Here is an 11,740-nt window from a genome sequence, read left to right on the forward strand (position 1 = left end):
GGTGTTTGAAACAACTGGAAAGTTTTGTTTCAGGAGTGACTGAAACTGCCGAGGTCAATCCTAAAGCAATGACTAACACTGCTCACACACACACACCTGCATTTTGTGCTAATTCAGAATTCAAACCCAGCCATTTTTTATGCATTTAGCTCTTCCAGAGGGAAGCACGCCTTTCCAGTGCATCAAAATGCTTTTTGCCCACCACACGAATCTCATCAGTATGCTGTAACTTGAACTGCCAGGCTCTTGCACCTAAAAAAAATGGCTTGTGATGGAGGCTGAATTCTGCTAGGCTCACGTATGGAAAAGTACTGGTTTACTTTTTAATTTCTGAACTGCGAGCTGCAGCCACTCACCCGCTCTGTGCAGCGCTGTGGGGACGGAGGGGGACGTTGGCGTTTCTATATTTCACCGTGTGCACAACTAGCACAAGGAAAAAAAAGAAAACAAAATGCATCTTGCTCGGAGGGGAAAAAAAAGAAAAAAAGAAAAAAAAAAAAAGGAAAAGAAAAAACCAGCAGTTAAAACACTTGACAAGAAAAGGCCAAAGTGCGCTCAGTGGCTGGCAGTCATTTTATGGCTATAGTCCTACAGCAGATTTACTTAGATGACGTCAGTGGCTCCAATCCAGCTTTTCTTTGGTAGCATTTACCACTTGCCTCTTGAAGCCTCCACTATGCTACAGAGCAGTAGACCATAATCAAAATTCCCTTTGTGAAATAGAGTTTACCTCAGGGCACAGAGGCATTGCTAGCTGAATTGCAGGCTCTTCACCCTGTACTGCATGCCCAGAAATAAATAACCTACAATACTGTACTCTCCTTAATACAGAAGAACCATTAAAAACAGCCTGCTACCTTAAAAAGGGTTCTTTAATTTGTTTCCAAAATCTCAGAGGCCAGAATATTAGTTAATTTTCCAAGCAACCAAGAGCTATAATAATTATACTACCCTTTGGACTTCTTTGCATTGTTTTTAGAGATTCTGGATGATAAAGTTATTTATGGGTCATTGTTTCACTGGCAAAAATTATTATTAACACTAGAGGCTAAAGTGAATCTGCATAGGAAACCACACATTTAAAACTGTCTTTCAAGTGTGCCCCTTCAGCAGCTTATCTACAACTGGTCAGTAAGCATATAGTAAATATGCCAAGAAACACAGCAAGAAATTGCTATGCATAAGTAACAGTCAATTTAAAGAGCAAAATGCACATTATTCAGAGCCATGGATTTCCTATAACAAAGCAATGACTGGAACCAATGAAACACTAGTAAAGCCAAGTCAAGCAGATACCAAATAAACTAAAACTTCACAGGTTCTGAAGTTCAATCAGCTCCCCCCAACCATTTGAAAGATGCATCTTATTGTACCAAATAAACAGATTTGTCATGTTTAAATGGACCCATCAATCTGAAGACAACCATACTCATTATGGGTGATAACTAGATACATTAGTGGACTGAAAATTGCCTCTCACAGTTAAGCACTTAGAAATTACTTATAAGAAAGATGCACACATGCCTCAGAGAACTGGAAGTCTGAACACCTGTCCTTTGCCAGCTCCTTTGCTTACCTTCCCCCTAATCACAACAGATTGAGAGATTACAGGTCTAATCTGCAATGAGCCAGAAGCCAAAAAACGTTATTATCATCAAACTGCATGAGTCACACCACAGACCTGAACTCTAAATCTGAATTTAAAACAGATTTAAAATTTGAGATGACCCCCAAACCAGGTGTAAGTGGACAGATGCTCACATTTCATGTCCCTGTAGAGAAACTGGAAGCCTGTTAGCAGCCTCAGATGCCAAGGCAAGGGCAGGAAGCATTTCTTGTTTTCTGCAGGTGTCAATGTAAAATCAGGCAGAGCAGCAAGGTGGCAACATCACCTCTCACTTCACTGCACACCTGGCTGGCCCCTGAGTGCTCCATCAGCTCCTGCCTTTTTCCAGGCAGTTCATCTGGGTGGACTTCAGTGGGATGTTAAAGAATGGCCACTGTTCAGACTGTCATATTTCTCTGTTCCAAAGAGACAGGAGAAAAATTTACTTCTCTTTGACCTCCTTTCATTACTAAAAAAGTGGTGTCAGCAAATAGATTTAGAAGATGACTGTAAATTTCTTTGAGAGAGAATCTGGTCCTTCTATTGGCCATTAAGGATCCTGGACATGAAAGACACGACAAGAACAACTGTTCCTTTCTTTCCAATAGCTAGGGCAAGGATGCAGCAGGCAACAGCAATGGGTAAAGGGACCCAATAGTGACACTACATCCGTGAGCAGCAGCACAAGAGACAGGATAAGGAGGACCTGGTAAGATGGATTGCAAAAGGAGGGAAACAGAAAGTCACCACGGTCCAAAGGAAGCAGAGCCAAATTAAGTGCTGCCCAAGAGCAACTCTGTGCATACCCAAGGAAAGAGGAAGGTCCAGGCAACCAGGGACAGCTGTGGTGCCCTGTAAGAAGCAGCAAGACAGAGCCTGTAGGGCAGAAGACACAGCGGAATGTGCTGCAAGGTCAGAGAGCAATGCGGGCAGACCCAACCCTCAGGACACCACTGAGGCATTGAATGGAAGACTGTATTTATGGCTTGAGATAATTTTCCTGCTACAAAATAATTACAGCCAAAGAAAGGCAGGGGTAAGGGGAAGATGATGGAACTTCCATTGAATCTTCAAGTCTTCTACAAGGCTTTCAGTTGATTGTGGAAAAAGCAGGACAAAAAAAAAATCTTGAAAGATTGGCTGACAGCAGGTATAGGGACACAACTGTTGTTAAAGGTTAATTTTTTGAAAGAATAAGGGTAAAACCAAGGATGTGGAAAATGAAACTGTTTACAGGGTTTTGCCTTTTATTTTAAACTGTAAGCCAGCTTTAGGATGAAAAGGTACGTATGCATGGTGGTGATAGATTGTGAATAAAATTTCCTCCCTCTCATTAATTAAAAGTCCTCAATCACCATATTTTTTTAATTGAGATACACATAATAGAGGCTTTAATCCACTAAACCTCTATGAAGTCACCTTTTCTTCCAAAGTCTGTTCTGACATTTTCTCCCCTCAAAACCAAAATGTCATTCCTGAATTATAATCTCCCAACAGAAAGACAACCATGTAAAAAAAACATGCGAGCTAATTCCAAAAATAAGCACCACTGTTCACAGCACCATGAGGTGACTGATTGGTGAGAGATTCCACCAAGGGAATAATTGTGATGTCTATAATGTTAAGGAATAATTTGGCACCAAAAATACCCAAGGCCATACCGGTTGGCGATTCAAACACGAAGCATATCAAAACGCTGCTGATAAGCTAAATTAACAGATAGCTTATCTGAAGCATATACTAGCCATATGGTGCCACAACTTCTGTTGCCTGTTGCTGGCATAACAATAGGCTACTGCAGTCTTAGACTGGAAGCACTATTTGACAAACTGTCAACAGCATTTTTATTTTTTTGCAGAGCTCTAGGGCAATGGCACACTCGCCTATTTGCATTTTTTTTTTTTTTAAACAGGTGAACAAAGAGTAAACCAGATGTCAACTTTAGAAATCGAGCTGTCTGGATCAGGAGATTTAACAGAGGCAGGCATACTGCTACAGCTCAAATCTAGACAATGAGCTTTTCTAAAAACACTCTGGCCTAGGGGAGTGGCTATTTAAAACACTTGGCTTCTTTTATTTCAGCACTATGGAAGTGAATTCTGCTCTTAAGTGCCAGCTCAAATGAAGTCATTTTGTTTCACTGGGGCTTTCTCTGCATTTCAGAAATGTAGCATGTACTGTAGTAACGGAAAAGACAAAAAATTGTGGGGGGTGTGATGTGGAAACTAGCAATTTGATCACATACAGGGGAAAAAAGAAAATCTGTGAAAGGATAATTCAAGTGCAAGTTAAATGAAATTTCTTTTCCCCTCAAAAAACAAACAAACAAACAAAAAACCCAACAACCAAAACAATGAAAAAAAATAAAACCAAACCACTTCTGAGAGCTTTAGAAAGACCTGATATTTACAACCCCCTCAAGCTCCACCAAGACAAGGCGTGAATACTGACCAGTAAGGACCATTTAGAATGGGACTTGAATATGTTACAGAAACATGATTGGTTAATTCCAAAAGAACCAAGAAAGTTGTCTTCCTGCTTCATTTAAGAAAATGAAATCTTTTTTACTTAGTATTTGAGCAAAAAATCTTTTCGTAACAACACAGTAATCCACTCAATCATTCAAAAAAATTGACAAAATAAAAAACTACTGTCAATCAATATATAGTAGATGTGTCTATGGTATTCAATTATGAAAATGTGCTTTTGGCTGTGTTCTATAGGAGTGTGAAAGACATAATAAGAAAAACAGACAAGTTTCTGTTCTAATAATCTGTTCTCCTTTGATAGGCAGCTATGGGAACATATTTATTTTCTGACTTATACCCAGCTAAATATGTAGCATTTTTAGATTATCTTTTCAAATTGTTCTTGAACATTCTCAGTTAAAAAAGAAAGAAAAAAAAAAAAACCTCCTTTCATGTTAAGTTGAGATTGCACTTGAACTCTTTCCAAAAGCCAGAGCTGTACTGAATTATGATAATTAGAAAGCTGTGCGCATAAAAGGCAGCACAGTTGATGCATTTAAAAAAGTTCATGCCAGAGAATATAAGTTCAATATGTTCTCACATAATTAACATTTCCCATCATTAGCAGCAGTTTTCAGTTCATGTATCTGTAAAAACAACAGCACTCGTCATTGTTTTAGATTCCCAGTCAATAGCATTTTAATAGTTTTACACATAATCCTAGACTTTCCTTCCCTTCCCCCTCCCAGCACGCTGAGATTTCACATTCTACCTCCTGACCTGCTAGCAAATAAACTTGTATTCTGTGCTCACACGCTCCTGCTGCTGCCCAGACTGACTCCGACCCGAAAGTTTAGTGAAAAGCTACTAGGAGCTGGAAACCCAAGAAGGCCATTTGCAAAGGTACAACAGGATGCTGAGGGAATAATCACGTTGTTCCGGTAAACAATGAGTAGAAGACAATGAACAAAAAGTTGTAGGTGATACCTTCGGCTGGACGGGAGCCAAACTCAAACGGGGCCGGCTCTGACAAACCAGGCACAGGCTGGAGGGACGAGGAAAAGAGGTCACAGCCCTGCGCCAGCCGGGCAAGTGTCTGCAAACCCTTTAGGCACTCCGCGGATTTTCATCGCGTTCTCGACGTATGTACAAAAATTCATCTAACAAATGAGGGTATGTAGCACATGATGCGTTACTCTATGAGACGTTCATAGACTTCCTGGGTAGAGTGTCTCAAATGAGTTGTTACGAGACAGATTTTGACTTCAATCCCTCTGTTTGAAAATTAATATAGTTCTGGTGGAACGTTAATAAGCTGATATAGTATCAAAGTTGCTGAATCTGCATCAACACAGTGAGAAATTTTGGCTTTACCAATAACGAGATAAAACAGTGACTGCAGCGGGATCAGGATTTCATACAAAAAGAGGAGAAGTTTGGTGTATTAAATCAGAAAACTTGTAGCTGAATTTTATGTGACAGATCTGAGGATCAGATTTGAAGATGCTGCCTCAAAGGACTGAAGTCTGCAACTTTTCACTCTCCTCTGTTTTGGAAATGAGCAGTCGTTAAAACCAAGCACAGAATTATTCCAGGAAATATTATTCCATCCTTGTTCCACTTGCAAAAGTCAAAAAGAGTTTTGTGCAAGAACAGAGAGCAAGATATGGTCATAAAGTGGGAATTTATTGCAGAGATTTTTCTTCTAAAAATGTGTCTTCATCATGGCTTAGAGTCAGTTGGCTTTACAATAAATAATGCCATTAATCAGTTCATATATCACAGGATGCAATTTAAATTATACAGTACTTGCATAAACTATCACAAACCCTCTAGAAGCCCTTGCTTTCAGGGAGACAATTTACTTCTTCAAAGTTCTAAAATTTTGTTGAGACCCATTAAATTATTTTTTAATAGTAAATGGCTGTAGTTTAGGAATACAAAACATTCCTACTTGTGGCAAGCGTTAATGGCAAAGTGCAACACGGTGGCAAAACCATAACTAAATCTCAAATCCCAGAAATAAGTACTATTTCTCCCATGAAAAAGTAGGTCCCTTTGATCAACTGGGGACTTCAAAATCATTTCTAAAGTGCCAATTTGCACCCTCATTACAGCCAGCGCAACATGCCACCTTGCAACAGGCCATATGAAGCTGATGGAATTAACCTGAATTCAGACCAGATTTCTAAAAAGTCAGCCCTCACTTCATATTTACACATGCTATGAATAAGGGCACAAATGGAATGAGTGATCAACTGTTAACAGAAATTTGCCTTCAAGTTTTAGAGAGATTACAAGCAAATCAGAACATAAGCCCCGTGCAAAAATTCGAAAAAGTATGTGTGTCAAACTGACAATCATTTTAATCAAAGATGTCCTTCTTTAGACACCAGATATCATTCTAACCACGTACATAAAGCCTATGCTGTAAATATCTTAGTATTTGATCCAGCAAGTGTTTATTCCTATGAGTCATCCCGGTCACTTTAACCTGAGTAAGGATTGGATCCAGCAAACATTTTCTCCTTAAATAAAGGAATCACTATAGAAAGACAGATTTTAAACCACCTCTGGAAAGATATAGCATTAATATTAGAGTTATGAAGAAATACCAGACAGAAAGAGGGATGTATGCATCTGTATACACAGTCAGAGGACGTGAGTTCATAACATGTTTGAAGGTAACCTTCTCCCAGATACACACATTCAGAACTGTACACAAAATCTTCATGTTTTGGAAACCGTCTTAGGCACCTTCTAATAAAATCAGATTACTTCTAGTGAAATCCTTCCAACACTGTAACTATCCTACTTTATAGATTGAAAACTGACAGCTATATCATAATACACAACTACATATTTTTACCTTTCACTTTTTTTGAAGTGAAAGACACCAGAATTTCTCTATGGCTCTGGAAGTTTTTATTACAGTATTGCCTGTACTATATCTTAAAAGTTTGCTCCCCATATTATCTACAACAGAAAGATGGAAGAAATCTTTTTTTTTTCCTCTGCATGTGACTCAGCTGAGCTTAACTTTTTCAGGCATGGACAAACAAAGCCTAAAAACCACTTTTAACGATATCCAAAACCACTACACCGTCCAGCAGCAACAACAACAAAAAACTAGCTACAAATTACACCAAACATGCTACACACATGCTCACACATCTCCACACATCACAATACGCTATCATTTCTCAGCTGGAAACCCACGGCGGGTCTAGTTCATAATTAAGTTTCTGTTGTTCTTTTCTAGCTGTTTAATTAAAACTCCTTTAAGCACAGTCTGTCTTTACTAAGACTCCTGTCAAATCAAAATTCTTCCTCTGCTTCACTGCTCGTGTACACCCCACTCAGCACCGACTAAGAAACTGTACAGAATATAAAACCAAAATTTGAATCTCAAGAGCTGTTGTTACACTCTCCTGGGTTAAAAGGCTAATAATATTTACTTCACCAAAGCAGCGCACGCAACACTGATGCTCGAAATACACCTAAAGTGTTTAGTGATAAAGTGCTTTCCAAAGGTATTTCTAGGTTACTAACAATAAAAATTGGAATAAATCCCTTGCATCCAAAATTTCTGCTTGGTCAGCTGATAAAAACCTGGAGCAAATGAAATGCAGAATTAGCCCTACTGGCATAGAAAAACGCCTTATGACCTCATTAAAAACCAGTGCAGTGTTGAAAAGATATGCTTTACCATGAGGGTGAAAATAAATGCACCTCAAAAAAGTTTACCCTTAACGAAAATAATTTCAAGAAGTTGATTTTGAAAACTTGCAAGTTCAGAATGTGACTCAAATATAATATCTTCAATTCTGTGTTTTAGGAACATCCACTGTATTAATTCCTGTATTTCTATTCCCAAATAAAGGATGCATATGTGTGCATGTGTATAAAAATATATAAACACACATATACAAACAAACATGCAAGCTTCTCCCCCAGCCCCAGAAGTAATTTAATATACAGGTCTGTGTCATTTTTAATAGCACCATCTTACCATCAGTACAATCTAATATCCTGTAATGGTATTCCCCAACTATTTATAGAGATAGAATACATCATACATTACAGACACACATTCCCAATCTAGGGTTGTAAGAAGAATCCTACATAATTTTAAATTAAGTCCTAATGTAATTATAATCATTTTTGTTTTCATATTCAATTGCAGGTAGCACTTAGTTATTTACATGAATTTTCCTAAGAGGCATTCCCACAGAGATTTCCATATTAGATGTACTGCATAATAACTGAACATGCAGCTAGAGAAAAGAGTATGTTATCCATACAGCTCCAAAGTTTGCCATTATTCAGGTTAGACAGCTCTGTAAAACCGCTAACTGCTCATATTGTGCTTCTAAACTTTATCAGCACGAAGGGAAAGCAAATATGCTTCACTTAATACAGGAATACAACTGCATAGGTACTTTTTTTCCCTGAGGCTCTGCCATTTCAGCTTACATTTCTTATGTATGCTATTTTACATCAGAAAACGCCAGGGTAATCTGATGATTCTTGGCCTTTCTTTCCTAGATGGTGTTCAACAAGGAACAGTTAAAAAATACTGGGAGCCATTTACATTCAGAAAGCGCAGGGCAGAACTGCTCCCTAACTTTCCAGCACTTCTGGAGGTCACTTTTCATTTCTTCATATCAAAGGCAGGCACTTGTTTCTAATAAGTTAACAACTCTCCTGAGAAACGTGGGTGGCTGGTATTTCATTGTTTCATAAATATTTTTATACTGGTAACACCATTCAACTTAAAACAGATTTCAAGAGGAGAAAAATCACGACCAGGATTATGTTCAGCAGAGGCAGCAGCGCAAACTTTTTTTTAACTCGGTGAATATAAGAGATATTTCCCCCCCTCCTCCTCCTCTCGCTTTATATCTCCTAGCTGGTTTTGTTTGGCTGTGTGAAGGGGGGGGCCGCTTTGTTTTAATTTGGGTACAAAAGCCGCACTGTATAACTTTTCCCTCCCCCTTGGAAGTGTACTTCCTTTGAAAGCGCTCCTCTGCGAACAAAGGCTGCCACCGGCCCTCCGCACTAGCGCCGGGGACAGCTGTGCGATAGAGCTCTTCAAAACCTCGCCGAGAAATGAAAAAAAAAAAAAAAAACAACCTCTGCGGTTCCTACCGAAAGGAAGTTTTCCAGGGACAAGCTCCTCGGTGTTGCTGCAACTGCGACTTTGTCTTTTTTGGATACAATGTTTCTGCTGACTCCCGAAAATTTTCCACTTGAATGTGCAATTAACCAGCAGCGGCGGCGGCAGCAGCAGCAGCAGCAGCTCTGGAGAAGGAGAAGAAGCAGCGAAAAGGGACATTCCTTCTTTCATCTTTTAAGAGGAAAATAAAAAGAGGGAAAGGGAGGCGAAACTCGGCGGCCAGCGGGAGCTCCGCGCCAAGGCCCGGGGATGGCTCCGGAGGGCTGCGAGCCTGTGCGCCCAGCGCGGGGCTGCTGCCGGCTCGCGGGGAAAAAATGTGAAAAATGCCAAGGATCGGTGCGTGCGTGTGCGAGAGGGAGAGAGAGAGAGAGTCTTCTGTGTGCGTGTGCTGTGTGTGTGTGTGCGCGGTGTGTGCGCGCCCGGCTGCCGAGCGGTGACTCAGGCAACTAAGTGCGAGCGGCGGCGCGGGGGAGCGGAGCGGGGCGGGCGGGCGGGCGGCAGCCGCCTGTTGCAGCTCCGGCCGCGGCCCCGCAGCGGCAGGAACTCCGCGGGAAACAACTTCTCCCCCCCTCTCCGCCCCCGCCGCGGCCCCCAGTCCCGCCTGCCCCCGGCACCTGCGGGGCCCCTCGGGCCGACCCCCGGGGCCGGGACCGTCCCCCCCGCCCCGCCGCACAAAGCGCGCCCGCGGGCCCCTCTCTTACCTCCGCGCCGCGGCCCCCTCCGCGCACCGCCAGCGCGCCGCGCTCCGACGGCAAACTTCGCCCGCCGCCCCCCGGGCCGCCCCGGCTATTTATGGCCCCGCGCCTATTTTTAATCCGCCGCTCGGGCTATTTATACCGCGGCCGTAGGTTGCCGCGGGCCGGCGGACGGAGCCCTTCGGAGGATGAGTTTGCTGCCCGGCCGGCGGCGGGGCGGGCCGGGCTCCCGGCCGGGCTGCGCGGCGCCAGCGATGCGAGGAATGCGCGGAATGAGGGGAGGAATGAAATGAACGCGGGAGCGGGGCGGCCGCGGGGCGGAGCGCGGCCCGCCGCCCCCTGCGGCCGCGGGCGGGCGGGCGGGGCGGCGGGCGGGGCCTCCGCGCCGCGCTGACCTCATAGGGGAGCCCGCGGGAGGGGGCCCCGCGGCCACGGGGCGGGGACGGTGTGCAGGAGCGGGACCGGGACCGCGCTCCGGGGTGGCTGCCCGAGCTGCGTGGCGGGGTCCCGCGGCGGGGTCTGCAGCGCCCTGCGACGGACCGGCAGCGGGGTCCGCAACAGGGCGTGAGATGCTTTGCAGCGGAGTTGCGGCAGTAGGGGTCTGCGATGGGCCACGGCATCCAGCTGGGCACTGGACGCTGCTGGATCGTGAGGCTCCCCTGGGAAGCCCAGCGTTCCCACGCTCGCACATCCAGCCCCTTGGGTGCCCCGGCAAAGCCCTGTGCAAACGCCCACCAGTCCTTAGGAAACGCAGATGTGTGCCCAGAAGGCCACTGCGGCACCCCAGGGCCCAAGGGAGCTCTGAGGCATGGGATGAGCAGGAAAGCTTTGTGTACATTACACATCAAATCGACATACACATAGCATGGCCCAGGGGTCCACACTCTTCACCCTGAATCCAGATCATGACCTTTCTCACAAAACTGTCCCCTGCTTCAGATTTCACAATGCCAGTTTTGCACCACTCCAGTTGTGAGCTGAAGTGCCTTTGGACTGTCTTTACCCTTCTTGTACTGGCACAACCCATCCCCCAGAAGCACTCCCCAAACAGCATCACAAGGCATGTCTCCTTCAGTTAACAATCCGCTACCGTATGGAAATATTGTCAGGGCAGGCACAGCTGTTGTGCTTGTGAAAATTCGTATTTGCATAAGCAAAATGGATAACTGGACACCTTGGTGCCTGTTTGTGAAATAAATTGCCTATTTTGATGTGCAAACACACATTTCTATCCACCTTTGAAAGTTTGCCCAGCAGGGCTGTCGCTTCTGGAGATGTCAGGAAAATCACGTTACAACCTCAGAAGAACCACATGTCGGTGTCATCAGACAGCATTAACATGCTCACACCGCGTGTGAGTTCATGATATGCTGGTGGAATTCACAATAAATGCCCTGTATATTACTTTGTGTGACATTAGAGAGAGGATGCTGAGCATGTCATTCTGCGAATACCAGAAACACGCTCACCCTGGTGCTTTCCCAGTACCAATCTTGTAAGACAGCCATGCTGTTAACAGACATCGTTGTAGCCTGTGACTGACCCAAGAGCCTCTTGAAAATGAGCCACTTAAAGCTCACACTGCAGTTTACACAGAGGCTGCAAGTTTGTGGGCCAGGCACAGAGTGTGTGTGACAGGCAGTGTGAGCAGATGCAGGGTTCCCACTGGTCACACACATGACATGGACTGAAATCTGCTAAAACTCAACCCTACAGAAAAAGTCTGCGAGAAGCAACAATACCAAACAAAGCCAAAGTTTGATCAGGTCTTGGTCAAAGGGTTGCGAAAATG

At 43.6% G+C, this 11,740-nt stretch overlaps 1 protein-coding gene across 6 annotated transcripts in view; it reads right to left on the reverse strand.

Annotated features, from left to right (window-relative positions):
- Positions 1-10,241, reverse strand: part of TEAD1 (TEA domain transcription factor 1) — a 158,575-nt gene extending 148,334 nt beyond the window's left edge. For 2 of the 6 annotated variants that reach the window (XM_064657284.1, XM_064657282.1), the window contains exons 1-2: positions 9,955-10,241; positions 9,226-9,378 (exon numbers count right to left, since the gene is read on the reverse strand). The gene's annotated coding sequence lies outside the window, so the exon portion shown is untranslated. Of the gene's footprint in view, positions 1-9,225; positions 9,599-9,954 lie in introns of those variants that run through there. The other 4 variants (XM_064657287.1, XM_064657288.1, XM_064657285.1 and 1 more) reach the window with 3 other exon arrangements.
- Between the last annotated feature and the right edge of the window lie 1,499 nt (positions 10,242-11,740).

Source organism: Pseudopipra pipra, chromosome 6, assembly GCF_036250125.1.
Source record: "Pseudopipra pipra isolate bDixPip1 chromosome 6, bDixPip1.hap1, whole genome shotgun sequence".
In the NCBI taxonomy this organism is placed as follows: domain Eukaryota; kingdom Metazoa; phylum Chordata; class Aves; order Passeriformes; family Pipridae; genus Pseudopipra; species Pseudopipra pipra.